The following is a 19,243-nucleotide window of genomic DNA, read 5'->3' on the forward strand; positions in this document are numbered from 1 at the left end:
TTCTGGAGGACATGTTGAGAGCTTGTGCGCTAGATTATGGATCTAGTTGGGATGACAACTTGCCATATGCAGAGTTCTCTTATAACAACAGTTATCAAGCCAGTTTGAAGATGGCCCCTTTTGAAGCTTTCTCCGGAAGGAGGTGCAGGACAGCGTTGTTGAGGGATGAAGTTGGAGACCGTCAGTTGTTTGGACCAGATTTGATTAAGGAGTCTGAAGAGAAAGTTAAATTGATTCACGATAGACTCAAGGCAGCCCAGTCCAGGCAAAAGAGTTATGCGGATTCTAAATGCAAGGAGACAGTTTATGAAGTCGGAGACAGAGTATATCTTCGTGTGTCCCCACTCCGAGGAGTTAAGCATTTTGGAGATAAGGGAAAGTTAGCACCATGCTTTGTGGGACCATACAAAGTTTTGGACCATATGGGAGAAGTTGCTTACAAGCTGGAATTGCCAGAAGGATTGTCAGGAGTTCATGATGTGTTTAGTGTTTCCCAGTTGAAGAAGTGCCATCTAGAGATGGTCGATATTCCTCTGAGAGATACAGTGCCACTGGAAGCGATTCAGCTTGACAGCGATTTGACTTATGAGGAGAAACCGGTGAAGATTCTCGAGTTTGCCAGCCGAGTCACATGCAACAAGGTCATCAAGTTTTGCAAAGTTCAGTGGAGCCACCATACCGAGGAGGAAGCCACCTGGGAACGAGATAAAGACCTACGGAAGGACCACCCACAGCTATTTTCTAGCCAACCCGAATCTCGAGGGCGAGTTTCATCTTGGGGGGGGGGCGTAGGTTTATAACATCCCAAATTTTCAATTTGGAATGTTATACATAGGTCATCATTGCTTATCATATTTTGTTGCATTTTGGTTGATCCTAGAAGTTCTAAGCAACTCAAGGACCCACGGAGAGAGTTGGGGATTTCAATTATTTTCATATTTGAGTTTTCTCAAATATTGAAAAAGGATCATTTTGGTTTTAATCATTTTCTCTCCTTGTATTTCCAATGTTAAAATAAAAGAGAGGGGATAAAATGACTTATCCAAAATAAAAGAAATATTGGAGGAAAAATGTTAAAATCAAATAAGTATTTTATTTGGTTTTTATTGCTATTTTATTTGAATCGGAAAAATTGCACGTTTTTAAAAATTTAATTTTAGGCCAGAAAAATGTTCACTTTGTTCTAGATATTCTATTTAGATGGTGAAAATTGTTTTTGGCATTTTTAGAAAAGAAATACTTTTTAGGAAATTTTTTTCTGTTCGGCGGAATTATTAAAAAAAAGTCTCCGCCGCCCGACTGGGCCGAAGGCCCAGCCAAGCTGGGCCGTGCCCACGCCGCCGCCGCATCCCCGTGCGGGAGGGAGACCCCGCCGCCGCCGCGACCGAGTCTGGCCGAGGCACGCCTCCCGAGGCCGGCCCCGACCCGGAGCCCCCTTCCCCAAGCTTTACGTCGCCCCCTCTTAACTACCCCGCTGCCGCCACCCCGCAGCCCCACCCCGCCCCGCACCGCACCCCGCCGCCGATGCCCCGACATCGCCCTGCCTCGCTGGAGGTATATGCCGCCGCCGCCGCTGTTTCTGTTTTTTTAAACCGTTCGGTTTTTTTTAGAAACTTAGATCTGTTTTTTTAGAATAGACCAGTTTGGGTTTTTTCGGTTTAGTTAATTAGCGGATGTTTGTCCATACGTTCATTTTAACGAACGTTGTTCGTCAGTTAGTCGCGGATAGCGAACGTTCGTTCGTTAGCCTGTTCGTCTCGTTTTATTTTTCCAGGGTTTTTCTGCGATTATTTTCGATCGTGATTTCTGCCCTGATCTTTGATCTAGTTTATCTTCTCGCTCGTTTATCCAAATTAGATGAAACAAGCGCCTAGATCTTCGTCTCGAAGCCCTCTTTCCGTTTAACCAACTTGAACATGATTTTGGTATTGTAAAATTTGACTTTAGTCCAGATTAGTAAACGAACCTTGTTTCTTTCGTAGTTTGAGTTTCCTTGCTCCGTTTGATTTGATTCTTTTTGCAAACCGGAGTTCTTCGGTTGAACTTTCTGGTTAGATCTTCTTATTTGAGTTTTACCCGTGCTTCTATCTTGTGTGCTTATGTATGCTTTTGTTTGTTTGCGATAGAATTCCCGGAGTGCGAAGCGTGCTACTACGAGTCTCTAGGTTTTGTAGATCACCAGCAAGGCAAGTAAAACTTTGATCATCTTCCCTTACTACCCATGTTTTTATGCATTATTTCCAATCATGAAACATTGCATGGTTAGGATCTGAATAACATGTGGGTTTGGGAAGTAGATGATGAGGTAGAACCTATTGCCCTTTTATTATCAAACCTTTGGGAGTTACTTCTAAGGTATGCTCAGGATTGCTATGCTATGCTCGTAGACGTGGACTGGTTGAGTGTATCCATGACAGATGTGAGTATTGTTAACTAATGGTTAAATTAAGGTGGCTACTTAAATACACATCTGGATGGATTGGTTGAGGCACCCTGGAGTACCAAGTGGTTGTCAGGGCACCTGGAGAATCCAATGTTGTCCTAGGATATCCCGGAGTACCCGTGTGATCATCCTATGGTTCACCACCTAGGCTCAAAGTGATCATAAGATTATTCATGCTAGAAACTTCCGTGTGCAGCCACAAGCCATTATGGGCTCTGGCATAGTTGACTAAGTTGCTGAGCTCTTGAAGGGGTGGGCTAGCAGATGTAGGGGAAAGTAGGTGTAACTGTCCATCCAGAGTAAAGAGTTAATGTTTCTAAAAGACTATGTCTCGGTCATTCGTTTCTCAAACACCTTGTAGTGCAAGAAATCCAACCGAGGAGATCGAGTCTTGTGGGGAAAAGTGCGCAAACCTCTGCAGAGTGTACAAACTAATCATGGTTAGCCATATCCCCGGTTATGGACATCTTGAGTATCTGGTTCTTGGATTATCATGTTGATCTCATCACTCTAAATTAATTTGTTGGGTTTAATTGATATTGCTTAATTGAGATTGAGTTGGAGGAACCTTCTCAATGTTCAACAACCACCATGATAGTTAAATAAAATGTATTCCTTTGTTGTAGGGAAAAGTTTGCTTTATGCAAAACTTTAACGATAGGGCTTTCCACCAGCCAAATATGCATGTAGTGATAGCCTTTATTCTGTTCATTACTCTATGTTTTACATTGCCAGCATATTCCATGTGCTGACCCATTTCGGGCTGCAACATGTCATGTTGCAGACTTTTCAGACGATGAGTAAGGTGCCATAGGTCATTGTCGTTCACTCAGCTATGCCCATTGGATTTGCTGGACTCACTTTATTTTCCAAGCCTTTCGCTGCTATCTTATTTAGATGGCCTTAAGCTATATTAGACATTCGATGTAATAAGTGTGTGATTGAAACTCTATTATAAATACTCAAGTACTGTGCATGTCAACATTACCGATCCAGGGATGACACTGATGCACAGAGACTTGACTGCTTGAGGTCTAGTCGCTACATATCCCAAGATCTTAAATTCTTAAATGTTATAGAGTCTTCACATAGTTGCATAATTATTCAACTACTCATTGATCTTCACTTATATATTTTGGAGTAGTTTGTCGTTTGCTCTAGTGCTTCACTTATTTCTTTTTAGAGCATGGCAGTGGTTTTATTTTGAAGAAATTGATGAACTCTCATGCGTCACTTATATTATTTTGAGAGTCTTAAGCAGCATGGTAATTTGCTTTGGTTATGAATTTAGTCCTAATATGATGGGCATCCAAGAGGGATATAATAAAAACTTTCATATAAAGTGCATTGAATACTATGAGAAGTTTGATTCTTTATAATTGTTTTGAGATATGAATATGGTAATATTAGAGTCATGCTAGTGAGTAGTTGTGAATATGAGAGATACTTGTGTTAAAGTTTGTGATTCCCATAGCATGCACGTATGGTGAACCGTTATGTGATGAAGTCGGAGCATGATTTATTTTTTGATTGTCTTCCTTATGAGTGGCGGTCGGGGACGAGCGTTGGTATTTTCCTACCAATCTATCCACCCAGGATCTTGCTCATAGTACTTTGTTTCAATAACTAATAGATTTTTGCAATAAGTATGTGAGTTCTTTATGACTAATGTTGAGTTCATGGATTATACACACTCTCACCCTCCCACCATTGCAAGCCTCTCTAGTACCGCACAACTTTCGCTGGTACCATACACCCACCATATACCTTCCTCAAAATAGCCACCATACCTACCTATTATGGCATTTCCATAGCCATTCTGAGATATATTGCCATGCAACTTTCCACCATTCCATTTATTATGACATGCTTCATCATTATCATATTGCTTTGCATGATCATGTAGTTGACATCGTATTTGGCAAAGCCACCTTTCATAATTCTTTCATACATATCACTCTTGAGTCATTGCACATCCCGGTACACCACCGGAGGCATTCATAGAGAGTCATATTATAGTTGTAATTCTTGAGTTCTAAGTACATAAAAATATGACGATCTTCATTATTAGAGCATTGTCCTAGTGAGGAAAGGATGATGGAGATTATGATTCCCCCACAAGTCGGGATGAGACTCCGGACAAAAAATATAAAAAATATATAAAAAATGAGGCCAAGAAAAGAGAAGGCCCAAAAAAACAAAAAAATGATGAGGGAAAAAGAGAGAAGGGGCAATGCTACTATCCTTTTACCACACTTGTGCTTCAAAGTAGCACCATGATCTTCATGATAGAGAGTCTCCTATGTTGTCAATTTCATAAACTAGTGGAAATTTTTCATCATAGAACTTGGCTTGTATATTCCAATGATGGGCTTCCTCAAATTTCCCTAGATCTTCGTGAGCAAGCGAGTTGGATGCACACCCACTTAGTTACTTTTTGAGCTTTCACACACTTATAGCTCAAGTGCATCCATTGCATGGAAATCCCTACTCACTCACATTGATATCTATTAATGGGTGTCAGTGTCAAAACCGGCGGATCTCGGGTAGGGGGTCCCGATCTGTGCGTCTTAGGCTAATGGTAACAGGAGGCAAGGGACACGATGTTTTACCTAGGTTCGGGCCCTCTCGATGGAGGTAAAACCCTACTTCCTGCTTGATTGATCTTGATGATATGAGTATTACAAGAGTTGATCTACCATGAGATCGTAGGGGCTAAACCCTAGAAGCTAGCCTATGATGATTGTGATTGTCCCTATACGGATCAAACCCTCCAGTTTATATAGACACCGGAGGGGGCTAGGGTTTACATAGAGTCGGTTACAAAGAAGGAAATCTAATATCCGGATCGCCAAGCTTGTCTTCCACGCAAAGGAGAGTCACATCAAGACATGGGACGAAGTCTTGAGTCTTGTATCTTCATGGTTCAACAGTCCGTCCAAAGTATATAGTCCGGTTGGGCGGATACCCCCTAATCCAGGACTCCCTCAGTAGCCCCTGAACCAGGCTTCAATGACGATGAGTCCGGCACGTAGTTTTGTCTTCGGCATTGCAAGGCGGGTTCCATCTCCGAATACTCCAAAGCAGATTTAAGGATTGCGTCCGGCTCTGTGAGATAACTTCTGCACACCATCATAGAGGGCACAACACCCCACAAATCTAATCTGCTGATAATTTTTCTTGCGGGGAGCCCTTACATCGTGGCCTGTCCAATACGAACCGGTTTTATTGGCATGCCTTGGCAAAGCAGAGATCGTGTTCCTCTTATCGCAGGATCCTCCATCAATACGAGCGCGTGCAACCCCATGACGCCTGTTGGTATGACTCTGTGTGTTTAGGTAAGTCCCGAGCGGTTACGCTGAGGACGCTTGATATTCACCCCCTTTATAGAGGGGCCGAGGCCTATCCCTCTTTTCTACCTCGCTTGCGCCTTTTTGCATCTCGAGTTCTAACACCCGAAGCCCAAGCTCAAGTACTTCAGATATTCAATCATGTTCGCATCCAACCTTCATGGCCGGTGGATGGCCTCCTCGGTCATAGAGGAGGACATCGCGAAGCTTAGGGAGGTCAGATATCTGACCGCCGACATCAAGCACAGGCTTCCTGCTCCAGGGCAGGTCATCCCTACTACTGAGCCCAACGAGAGCATCGTATTTGTTTCTCACTTCCTCCACGGCTTAGGTTTCACCCTTGATCCCTTTGTGATAGGGCTCATGTTCTACTACGGGCTAGATTTTCATGATCTAGCTCCAGACGCCATCCTTCACATCTCGTCGTTCATCATTGTGTGCGAAGCCTTTCTCCACGTCACCCCACACTTCGGCTTATGGCCTAAGACCTTCAGTGTGAAGCCGAAGATGATTGAGGGGCGACATGCGAAGTGCCGAGGTGCTGTAATAAGCAGAAACACCGACGCCCCATAGCCAGAGGGCTCCTTCCTAGAGGTGTCCGATCTATGGCAGCGGAGGTGGTTTTAAGTCACGGATCCCAGAGGCACAAAGTGGGTGGCTGCCCCCGACTTCCGTTTGGGCCCTCCGCCTCAACTGGTATCATGGGCCAATGTAGGACGGGATTGGGGGCCTGCTAATGATGTACCAACCTTGCAGAGCCGCATCCGGGAGCTTCTTGAGAGGGACATTAGCCTTGTCAGCATAATTCAGGTAATGCTAGTCCGACGGATGTTGCCGTGCAAACGCCGGCCTCTCCGGATGTGGGAGTTCAATCGGTAAGGTCCGCGGACTATTCTGCACTTCTTCGGCATGACGCTCAAAGGAATGTGTAAGTTATTCTTCGGACCACAAGTAAAGTGTCCGGACATCACCGAGGATGCGGGCCTGAGCTGCAACCGCCCAGATACCCAAGTAAGTAACCCAGAAACCAAACACTTCGTTTATAGTTATCATAACATTATTCTGAAAATCCTCCATGGCCAGGAATGGCTCAGCAAGGCGGAGAGAATCAGGTGTCCGGCGCCACTTCCTGAAGGCTCGCCTAGCCCCGTCATAGCCAAGATGCTTGGTCGTGTGCTAAGTAAAGTGCCCTCGGGGAAAGATGAAGGGAAGAACAGAGAAGCAGAACTTCACATATTGCACATCCAAACCGGGGGAATTACTACCTCCCCAAAGGAGGATAGTTGGGGCGGGGAATCTAAGGTCTCCTCCCCTCACCGGAAGAAGAGGGCCGCCTCCGAAGACTTGGAGGCGGAGGTGCCCAAACAAGGGAAGAAAACTTCACCAGGGGGCCATGCCCCGAAGGGCGTCTTCACCGTGCCATGCCCACAAATGGGCCAGCCCTCAGTCGAGCTGTAAGCTAATCGTAAATACAAAGCTAGTGCTTCCTCCTCTGAGAATAGTAACCAAGGTCCATTCTTTGTAGTCTGGCTAGCAGCTCTTCTCGACAGAGTTCGTCTTCGGGGGATCTCCTTCCGGAGATGATGGAGTGTGAAACCCCACCAACCTCTCCACCTCATGGGGCGGGCAACCCGAGGTGTCGTCACGGAGGAGTCCAGATTTTCCAAGGCCAGAGGCTAGTACTTCGGCCGCCCTGAGCCTGGAGTGTTCGGCTCCCACGGGGGGCGATAAGAAAGGTTCAACACAGTTTGGTGACCGGTTGGATACGCTGACGGTCCTTCTGAAGCGAGCTGCTCTCTCGGGGGATCATCGTTCATTAATGAGCATGGTGCTTGAGAAAATTTCATCCACCATAAGCGGATTGAATGAAGCTTTTACGAGCCTGCTCAGAGGCTTTGAGGTATGTAACGGAATACACAATTCTTGATTGGGGCGCACACACTAGGTGTGCTCCATATGGGTAGTAGCCCCTGAGACTCTGGTTGCCATCCCAAGGCGGCAAACGGAGGATCACATCATTGAGTAATGACCATACTGCGTTTATGCACAGGTGGCTAAGGGTCCGACAGCCGACCGGTCCATTGAAGTCGCCGAACTGAGGCGACGGATTGGAGTTATTGATGCCGATATCACACTTGTGAATGAGCGGCTTAATGAGTCACAAGGTATGTGCTCTGCTTTCCTTATTTGTTATAGGAAAAATTAAGAGGAGCATAATGTTAATGTGATATGCTTGGACTATAGACAGAGTTGCTGCCGTGGAAGCCTTGAGGGCAGAACTTGCCCTGGCCAAGGAACAAGCCCGGGCTAGCAATGCGGCTGCCCTAAAGGTGGCCGAAGAGTTGAGAGCCGAATAAGCTGCTCGGCGCCGAAGCGAAGAAAAAATAGCCGAGATGGCTGTGGAGCTTAAAAATGCCGTCGGCCGGTATGAGCTCCTTGAAAAAGAGAATAAGGCTAATTCGGCTGACCTGAAGAAAGCCCATGATGCGGCCAAGGAGACGCGTTCCGAAATTAGGGATGCACGGGAGGAGCTTCGGCAGGCTGGATAAATCGCGGCTGGAAACCCCTAGTTGTTGCGAATGAAGTTCTTAGATCCAAAGTACGCTCCTCTGGATTGACGCTGGAGCCCTGTAGACGCGTATGCGGATTTGGCAAAGAGTACGGCTGATGCGGCCAAGTTCTTCGAGGATCAAAAAGATAATGAAGTAGAAAAGATGTTCTAGTCGCAATTCCTGCTCCAACGCGCCCATTGCCATTAAGTGAGAGGATGGCTGCTGTGGCCGAGCTCCATAGGCTGTCCGGTCTTGCCATGCGGTCTGTAATAGACCACCTATGGCCGAAGGGTCCTAAGCCGGACAGTTATTTTGGTTTAGTGCAACAATTCCTTGGTGCCGTATCACGGATCGATGCCATGAAGAGGTCGGTGTGCATAGAGGGTGCACGGATGGCTCTTGCCCGCGTTAAAGCATATTGGACAGATATGGAGGCCACCATCATTGCGACCTAGAATCCGGTGGGAGGTCAGGATTCGGCCGAGCACTACTTGGAGTAGGTAGCAGAAGGTGCTCGGTTAATAGAGGCTCAGTGCTCGAAGAATGTCATGTTCGAGTGACAAATCATTTCATTGTAAAAACAATGTTATTTTAATTATGGAGGCTATGTTTATACTTTTCACCCGAAAGTGTTATTGTGCCTCCTGTGCGGCTGTTTTATGTATATATGCAATTTTGAAAGTTAGCAGTCGTTGGCTTCGGCCCCCACGCATATAATGCGGGGGTGTTCACGAAAATATGTGTAATCACACTTGATCCAACATCTTGGTCCATTAAGGAGGTGATCGCATGTCGAACTAGGCAACCAGACTATATAGCTTTAACACTTTCACTTAGCCATAGGAGTTTGACGGTGGGGCTCCTATGTAGCCCCTGGTACTTTTGCGTGCATCTGAATACGGGCGCGTGTGTACATGACCAGGAAACAGTCCTTCGTTAATGCGGAGGAATCCTAAAGATTCCGATAAGTCTTCGAGTGGTTGAATAATCTCTCGCTATATCATGACAGTCAGTTTTCGGCTTTCTCTACTGAGGTGCTCATCCGGAATAACCAGGGCATAATCGCAGTAGTTCTCCTTTGGCCGCCTTAGCCGATAAGAATGGAACGTAAGGCGGCAAACCCAGGAGCCGGGCAAACCCAACTTTTGACCAAAGACGTGATTCGGAGCTGATGCATATAAGGCCAAACTCGCGACGCCGAACACTCCCGAAGGTATTTGGTCTTTATAACATATACTGGGATGAGTAGCGCCCTTTATTATGAACCCTGTATTTCCAGGTACATGCATTAGTCTGTCATGGCGAAATGCCAATAACGGCAGTATCCTCTGTGGGTGTAGTACCCATGGGATGTGTGAGCAACAAGAGACAATAAAGAAGGTTTACACAGGGGCTTAATCTAAAGAGAAACCTTTGAGCGGGGCCCTGCTGCACGTCTGCACCTTTGTCTCCGTTGTGCCGTGTCCTGGGAGGGTGTCACACAAATGGTGTCTGTGAAAAGGAAAACTCATGTAGAAGAGTATGACGTAAGCGTGCGAAGAATTTACTAATATCAATGGATAGTAGAAGTGTACGACATTGGCCTGTCAATGAGGTCAAGCCAAAAGGTGGGCCTTATTGAATATTTGAAGCCCCCGGTGTCCTTTATGGGACTACATGTATAGCGCCCAGCTCAGGTTTATCTGGGCTGCCGGACATGTCTAACCGTGTCCGTGGTCTTGACGACCGATCATGCGTTCTGATATTAGAGGCCGCTTAGTGTCCGGCTGCTGGAGCCGTCGCGTACTCCTCTGTGCGTAGGGAACACTCTGTATTGCCGTTAACGGTGATGACGCCACGTGGACCGGGCATCTTGAGTTTAAGGTAGGCGTAGTGCGGCACTGCGTTGAATCGGGCGAAGGCCGTTCTCCCCAGCAATGCATGATAACCACTTTGGAGGGGGGTGATGTCTACTACACAACCTTCTTCTTGTAGACGTTGTTGGGCCTGCAAGTGCACAGGTTTGTAGGACAGTAGCAAATTTCCCTCAAGTGGATGACCTAAGGTTTATCAATCCGTGGGAGGCGTAGGATGAAGATGGTCTCTCTCAAACAACCCTGCAACCAAATAACAAAGAGTCTCTTGTGTCCCCAACACACCCAATACAATGGTAAATTTTATAGGTGCACTAGTTCGGCGAAGAGATGGTGATAAAAGTGCAATATAGATAGTAGATATAGGTTTTTGTAATCTGAAAATATAAAAACAGCAAGGTAACTAATGATAAAAGTGAGCGTAAACGGTATTGCAATGGTAGGAAACAAGGCCTAGGGTTCATACTTTCACTAGTGCAAGTTCTCTGAACAATAATAACATAGATAGATCATATAACAATCCCTCAACATGCAACAAAGAGTCACTCCAAAGCCACTAATAGCGGAGAACAAACGTAGAGATTATGGTAGCGTACGAAACCACCTCAAAGTTATTCTTTCGGATCAATCTATTCAAGAGTTCGTACTAGAATAACACCTTAAGACACAAATCAACCAAAACCCTAATGTCACCTAGATACTCCATTATCACCTCAAGTATCTGTGGGCATGATTATATGTTATGCATCACACAATCTCAGATTCATCCAACCAACACAAAGTACTTCAAAGAGTGCCCCAAAGTTTCTACCGGAGAGTCAAGAACGTGTGCCAACCCCTATGCATTGGTTCATGGGTGGAACCCGCAAGTTGGTCACCAAAACATACATCAAGTGGCACGTGCTATCCCATTGTCACCATAGATAAACACGGCAAGACATACATCAAGAGTTCTCAATCAAAAGACTCAATCCAATAAGATAACTTCAAGTGGGAAACTTAATTCATCAGAAGAGAGTAGAGGGGGAGAAACATCATAAGATCCAACTATAATAGCAAAGCTACTGGTACATCCCTCCTCGTGATGGAGAGCGCCGGGATGATGAAGATGGCCACCGGTGATGGGTTCCACCTCCGGCAGGGTGCCGGAACGGGCTCCCGAGAGGTTTTTGGTGGCTACAGAGGCTTGCCGCAGTGGAACTCCCGATCTATCTTCCCCGTGGATGTTTTTAGGGTACGTGGGACTATATAGGCGAAAGAAGTTGGTCGGGGGGTGCTCGAGGGGCCCACAAGACAGGGGGGCGTGCCGAGTAGGGGGGGCGCGCCCTCCTATCTCCTGGTCTCCTCGAGGATCTTCTAACATGGACTCCAAGTCTCCAGGAACATATTCTTCCGAAAAATCATGCTGCCGAAGGTTTCATTCCGTTTGGACTCCATTTGATATTCCTTTTCCTCGAAATACTGAAACAGGCAATAAAACAGCAATATGGGCTAGGCCTCCGGTTAATAGGTTAGTCCCAAAAGTAATATAAAAGTGTATAATAAAGCCCGTAATCATTCAAAACAGATAATAAAGTAGCATGAATGCTTCATAAATTATAGATACGTTGGAGACGTATCAGCATCCCCAAGCTTAATTCCTGCTCGTCCTCGAGTAGGTAACTGGTAAAAGAAAGAATTTATGAAGTGTGAATGCTAGAAGGTGCACAAGTTTGATCAATGACAGCAGTTCATCTCATAAAACTTCTCACGATAAAGTAACAAGCAATTCACATGTCAAAGCATAGACCATATACTTTCTTGAAAACTAGCAAACTTCATTCTCAGTCATCAAACAATTACAATTCATCTTATTTTCAGGAATAGCAAACTCCACATACTCAACTATCATATAGTCTTCTACAATTCCTAACACTCACGCAATACTAATGGTTATGAAGTTTCAATCGTACACTAAGAAAGATAGGGGCTTATAGTGTTGCCTCCCAACGTATTTACCTTTGGGTGATGTCAACAATAATAGTTCATGCTAACTTACATCCAATTGGATATATATATATCAGGATCACCCCAACACAAAGTTCTTGCCAAAGCATAAAATGAAGAAGGGAAAGGTGAAGATCACCTTGACTCTTGCATAAAGTAAAAGACATAAAGTAAAAGATTGGCCCTTCGCAGAGGGAAGCAGAGGTTGTCATGCGCTTTTAGGGTTGGATGCACAAAATCTTAATATGAATGAATGTCCCTTTATATTGCCACTTGTATATGGACCTTTATTATGCAGTCCGTCCCTTTTATTGCTTCCATAACAAGATCATATAGAGCTATTTTCTTCACACCAAAAGATCATACATATTTAGAGAGCAATTTTTACTGCTTGCACTGATGACAACTTACTTGAAGGATCTTACTCAATCCATAGGTAGGTATGGTGGACTCTCATGGCAAAACTGGGTTTAAGGATATTTGGAAGCACAAGTAGTATCTCTACTTGGTGCAAGTAATTTTGGCTAGCATGAGGGGGAAAGGCAAGCTCAACATGTTTGAATGATCCATGATAATATACTTTAACTGAGATGTCAGAAAAACATAACCCATTACGTTGTCTTCCTTGTCCAACATCAACTCTTTAGCATGTCATACTTAATGAGTGCTCCCAATTATAAAAGATGTCTAGGATAGTATATTTATATGTGAAATCTCTCTTCCTTCAATATTCTTTCATGAATTGTTCAAATGACCAATACAATGCTTGCTAACCTTCAATAAATTTACAACCTCTATTTCTTGGATGTGAAGTCATTACTCCCCATGGGATAAGCAAATGAGACATATATAATTTCAGATTTATGACATTCAACTCATTCAACCATTGGCTCATAGGGTATAAGTGAAGCACACGAGTAAATGACAAACTACTCCAAAAAGATATAAGTGAAGATCAATGAGTAGCTATATAATTATGTAACTATGCGAAGACTCTCTCTTATTTAAGAATTTCAGACCTTGGTATTGTATTCAAACAGCAAGCAAAACAAAATAAAATGACATTGCAAGGATAGCACAACTCATGTGAAGAAGCAAAAACTTAGGCTCAACCGATACTAACCGATAGTTGTTGAAGTACGAAGGTGGGATGCCTACCGGGGCATCCCCAAGCTTAGATGCTTGAGACTTCTTGAAATATTATCTTGGGGTGCCTTGGGCATCCCCAAGATTGAACTTTTGTGTCTCCTTAATTCCTCTCATATCATGGTTTCTCTTTTTATCAAAAAGCTTCATCCACACCAAACTCAACAAGAACTCATGAGATAGGTTAGTATAAACCAATGCAAAACCTTATCATATTTGACTGTAACAAATCACTAAAATTATTATTCAACATTTCATACTAAATTCCTCTGCATATTTAATACTCCCATCCTCAAATAGAATCATTAAACAAGCAAACATATGCAAACAATGCAAACATAACAGCAATCTGCCAAAACAGTATAGTCTGTAAAGAATACAAGAGTATAAGTACTTCCCTAACTCCAAAAATTATGAGAGAAAATTCCCACTGTAGTAAATTTATCAGAGCTCATTATGCAAATGGTTTCAACATTATACCATTCTCTGACTTTTCTAGGGAATTTTTGCAACAGAGGTAAACTTTCTGTTTTCAAACAGCAACATGTATACTAGCAAAATGAGCATGGTAAAGGCTATCCTTGACTTTTTTATTTAAAATAAAGATTCAAAAAACTATCTAAATAACAGAAAGAAAATACTAACAAAATAAAATGTTGCTCCAAGCAAAACACATATCATGTGGTGAATAAAAATATAGCTCCAAGTAAAGTTACCGATGAACGAAGACGAAAGAGGGGATGCCATCCGGGGTATCCCCAAGCTTAGGCACTTGGTTGTCCTTGAATATTACCTTGGGGTGCCTTGGGAATCCCCAAGCTTAGGCTCTTGCCACTCCTTATTCCATAGTCCATCGAATCTTTACCCAAAACTTGAAAACTCCACAACACAAAACTGAACAGAAAACTCGTAAGCTCCGTTAGTATAAGAAAATAAAACCACCACTTAGGTACTGTAATGAACTCTTTATAAATTCATATTGGTGTAATATCTACTGTGTTCCAACTTCTCTATGGTTCATACCACTTAATAATAGCCATAGATTCATCAAAATAAGCAAACAACACCTAGAAAACATAATCTGTCAAAAACAGAACAATCTGTAGTAATCTGTATCAAACGTATACTTATGAAACTCCAAAAATCCTACCAAATTAGTAAGCCTAAGCAATTCGTGTACCAATCCAGAGCAAAAAGAATCAGATCAGAAGCACATTTCTGTGAATTAACAAAACTAAATTACTGTGTGCAAAAGTTTCTGATTTTCAGCAGGATCAACATAACTATCACCGTAAGTTATCCTAAAGGTCTTACTTGGCACTTTATTGAAACAAAAACTATAAAACATGATTACTACAGTAGAATAATAATGTGAACACACAAAAACAGTAAGGATAAATATTGGGTTGTCTCCCAAAAAGCACTTTTCTTTAATGCCTTTCTAGCTAGGCATGATGATGACAACGATGCTCACATAAAAGATAAGGATTGAAACATAATAGGAGCATCATGAAGCATATGACTAGCACATTTATGTCTAACCCACTTCCTATGCATAGGGATTTTGTGAGCAAATATTTTATGGGAACAATAATCAACTAGCATAGGAAGGTAAAACAAGCATAGCTTCAAGATTTTAAGCACATAGAGAGGAAACTTGATATTATTGCAATTCCTACGAGCATATGTTCCTCCCCCATAATAATTTTCAGTAGCATCATGAATGAATTCAACTATATAACCAGCACCTAAAGCATCCTTTTCATGATCTACAAGCATAGAAAATTTACTACTCTCCACATAAGCAAATTTATTCTCATGAATAGTATTGGGAGCAAACTCAACAAAATAATTATCATGTGAGGCATAATCCAATTGAAAACTAAAATCATGATGACAAGTTTCATTGTTATCATTATTCCTAATAGCATACAAGTCATCACAATAATCATCATAGAGAGCAACTTTGTTCTCATAATCATTTGGAACCTCTTCCGAAATAGTGGATTCATCACTAAAAGTTGACACTCTTCCAAATCCACTTTCATATTCATCACGATAAGATTCAACATCCTCCAAAATAGTGGGATCATTACTTCCTAAAGTTGACACTCTTCCAAACCCACTTTCATCAATATAATCATCATAAATAGGAGGCATGCTTTCATCATAATAAATTTGCTCATCAAAACTAGGGGGACAAAAAATATCATATTCAAACATAGCTTCCCCAAGCTTGTGGCTTTGCATATCATTAGCATCATGGATATTCAAGGAATTCATACTAACAACATTGCAATCATGCTCATCATACAAAGATGTAGTACCAAGCATTTTAATGCATTCTTCTTCTAGCACTTGAACACAATTTTCCTTTCCATCATACACACGAAAGATATTAAAAAGATGAAGCGTATGAGACAAACTGAACTCCATTTTTTTGTATTTTTCTTTTATAAACTAAACTAGTGATAAAACAAGAAACAAAAAGATTCGATTGCAAGATCTAAAGAAATACCTTCAAGCACTCACCTCCCCGGCAACGGCGCCAGAAAAGAGCTTGATGTCTACTACACAACCTTCTTCTTGTAGACATTGTTGGGCCTGCAAGTGCACAGGTTTGTAGGACAGTAGCAAATTTCCCTCAAGTGGATGACCTAAGGTTTATCAATCCGTGGGAGGCGTAGGATGAAGATGGTCTCTCTCAAACAACCCTGCAACCAAATAACAAAGAGTCTCTTGTGTCCCCAACACACCCAATACAATGGTAAATTGTATAGGTGCACTAGTTCGGCGAAGAGATGGTGATACAAGTGCAATATTGATAGTAGATATAGGTTTTTGTAATTTGAAAATATAAAAATAGCAAGGTAACTAATGATAAAAGTGAGCATAAAAAGGTATTGCAATGGTAGGAAACAAGGCCTAGGGTTCATACTTTCACTAGTGCAAGTTCTCTCAACAATAATAACATAGATAGATCATATAACAATCCCTCAACATGCAACAAAGAGTCACTCCAAAGCCACTAATAGTGGAGAACAAACGTAGAGATTATGGTAGGGTACGAAACCACCTCCAAGTTATTCTTTCGGATCAATCTATTCAAGAGTTCATACTAGAATAACACCTTAAGACACAAATCAACCAAAACCCTAATGTCACCTAGATACTCCTGTCACCTCAAGTATCCGTGGGCATGATTATACGATATGCATCACACAATCTAAGATTCATCCAACCAACACAAAGTACTTCAAAGAGTGCCCCAAAGTTTCTACCGGGGAGTCAAGAACATGTGCCAACCCCTATGCATAGATTCATGGGCGGAACCCGCAAGTTGGTCACCAAAACATACATCAAGTGGCACGTGATATCCGATTGTCACCACAGATAAACACGGCAAGACATACATCAAGTGTTCTCAATCAAAAGACTCAATCCGATAAGATAACTTCATGAGGGAAACTCAATTCATCACAAGAGAGTAGAGGGGGAGAAACATTATAAGATCCAACTATAATAGCAAAGCTCGCAATACATCAAGATCATGCCATAGAGAGAACACGAGAGAGAGAGAAATCAAACACATAGCTACTGGTACATACCCTCAGCCCCGAGGGTGAACTACTGCCTCCTCGTCATGGAGAGCACCGGGATGATGAAGATGGCCACCGGTGATGGGTTCCCCCTCCGGCAGGGTGCCGGAACAGGCTCCCGAGAGGTTTTTGGTGGCTACAAAGGCTTGCGGCGGTGGAACTCCTGATCTATCTTCCCCATGGATGTTTTTAGGGTACGTGGAACTATATAGGCGAAAGAAGTCGGCCAGGGGGGTGCTCGAGCGGCCCACGAGACAGGGGGCACGCCTAGTGGGGGGGGGGCTCCCTCCTATCTCCTGGTCTCCTCGATGATCTTCTGACGTGGACTCCAAGTCTCCAGGATCATATTCTTCCAAAAAATCACGCTGCCGAAGGTTTCATTCCGTTTGGACTCTGTTTGATATTCCTTTTCCTCAAAATACTGAAACAACCAATAAAACAGTAATATGGGCTGGGCCTCCGGTTAATAGGTTAGTCCCAAAATTAATATAAATGTGTATAATAAAGCCCGTAATCATTCAAAACAGATAGTAAAGTAGCATGAATGCTTCATAAATTATAGATACGTTGGAGACGTATCAGGGGGCGATGGTGAAGAGTAGTTCTTCGCTTCTAAAGTTGCCTGGGGAACCGAATGTCACCTCTAGTACGAGGGTGCCCCTGCAGCGGGCTTCAATGCCTGGTATCACCCCTTCAAATGTGGTGTTACTTTGGCTGATTCTGGATGGGTCTATCCCCATCCTGCGGACAATGTCCTGGTATATTAGATTAAGACTACTACCGCCGTCCATGAGGACGCAAGTGAGATGGTATCCGTCGATTATTGGGTCGAGCACCAAGGTAGCTGATCCTGCATGTCGTATACTAGTAGGATAGTCCCTGTGATCGAAGGTGATTGGGTTGGCCGACCAGTGGTTAAGTTTGGGGGCGACGGGCTCTATAGTGTATGCGTCTCTGAGCGCGCGTTCGCGCCTTCTCATGGGTATGTGAGTCGCGTGGATCATGTTTACTATTTTTACCTTTGGTGGGAATTTTTTTGTCCCCCAGTGTTCGGCTGGCGAGGATCATCCTCGTCTTCACTTGGTGTTTCCCTTCCCTTGTGTTCGGCATTTAATTTGCCAGCCTGCTTAAAGACCCAGCATTCTTTGTGAATGTGGTTCACAGGTTTTTTAGGGGTGCCATGGATTTGGCACAGTTTGTCAAGGACTTTGTTCAGGCCAGACAGTCCTTCTTTGCTGCCTTTAAGTGGCTTCTTTTGTTGGCCGGGTCGAGAGCTCCTGAATCTGGCATTGACCGTTGTGTTGTCCGGACTTTCTTCCATGTTTCGACATTTGTTTTTATTGAGCCGTGGCATCCCGTTGCCATCCTTGATTTCGGATGTACTTGGGTCGCTGGTGCCTCTAAGGGCCAACCAGCTATCTTCACCCGCGCAAAAGCTGGTCATAAGGCTTGTTAAGGCTGCCATTGTCCTTGGCTTTTCTTGGCCCAGGTGTCTGGCGAGCCACTCATCTCCGATACTGTGCTTGAAGGCTGCTAACGCTTCGGCATCCGGACAATCGACAATTTGATTCTTCTTAGTGAGAAATATATTCCAAAGCTTACGGGCAGACTCTCCGGGCTGTTTAATTATGTGACTTAAATCGTCCGCGTCCGGAGGTCGGACATAGGTCCCTTGAAAATTGGCCCTGAAAGCATCCTCGAATTCCTCCCAACTTCTGATTGAATTTTCGGGGAGGCTTTTCAACCAGTGCCGAGTTGGTCCCTTCAACTTGAGGGGAAGGTATTTGATGGCGTGGAGGTCGTCCCGACGAGCCATGTGGATATGCAGGATAAAATTCTCAATCCAGACCCCGGGGTCTGTCGTTCTGTCATATGCCTCTATGTTCATAGGTTTGAAACCCTGTGGAAATTCGTGGTCCAATACCTCTTCGGTGAAGCACAGAGGGTGAGTAGCTCCTCTGTATCTGGACGTGTTGTGGCATGCCATCGGCTGTTGTTGTGTTCGGTGTTGATTCCGAACTGGTACTCGATCAGTTTAATCATTTTTGTGACCATAATCCCGCACGGGAACGTGTCCTCTAGATCCATAGATGGACTTGGTCGCTCCGGCCTTTTTATCCAGGAGCTCACATAAATCGTGTGCAGCGTCAGTAGCTCCTCTATTGCGGTTACGAAGTGGTTGGTCCGGCCTACTGGCCATATTGTTCTTTGCTGGAACGGCCTCATCGTCGAATTCTGGCAGCAGCTTGCGCTTTGGATAGCTTTGTGTGTGGCGATCGTCGCCGTATTTTTCTTCAGTGTCTAGTACATTATT

The sequence above is a fragment of the Triticum aestivum genome, chromosome 1B (genome assembly GCF_018294505.1).
Source record: "Triticum aestivum cultivar Chinese Spring chromosome 1B, IWGSC CS RefSeq v2.1, whole genome shotgun sequence".
Taxonomy (NCBI): domain Eukaryota; kingdom Viridiplantae; phylum Streptophyta; class Magnoliopsida; order Poales; family Poaceae; genus Triticum; species Triticum aestivum.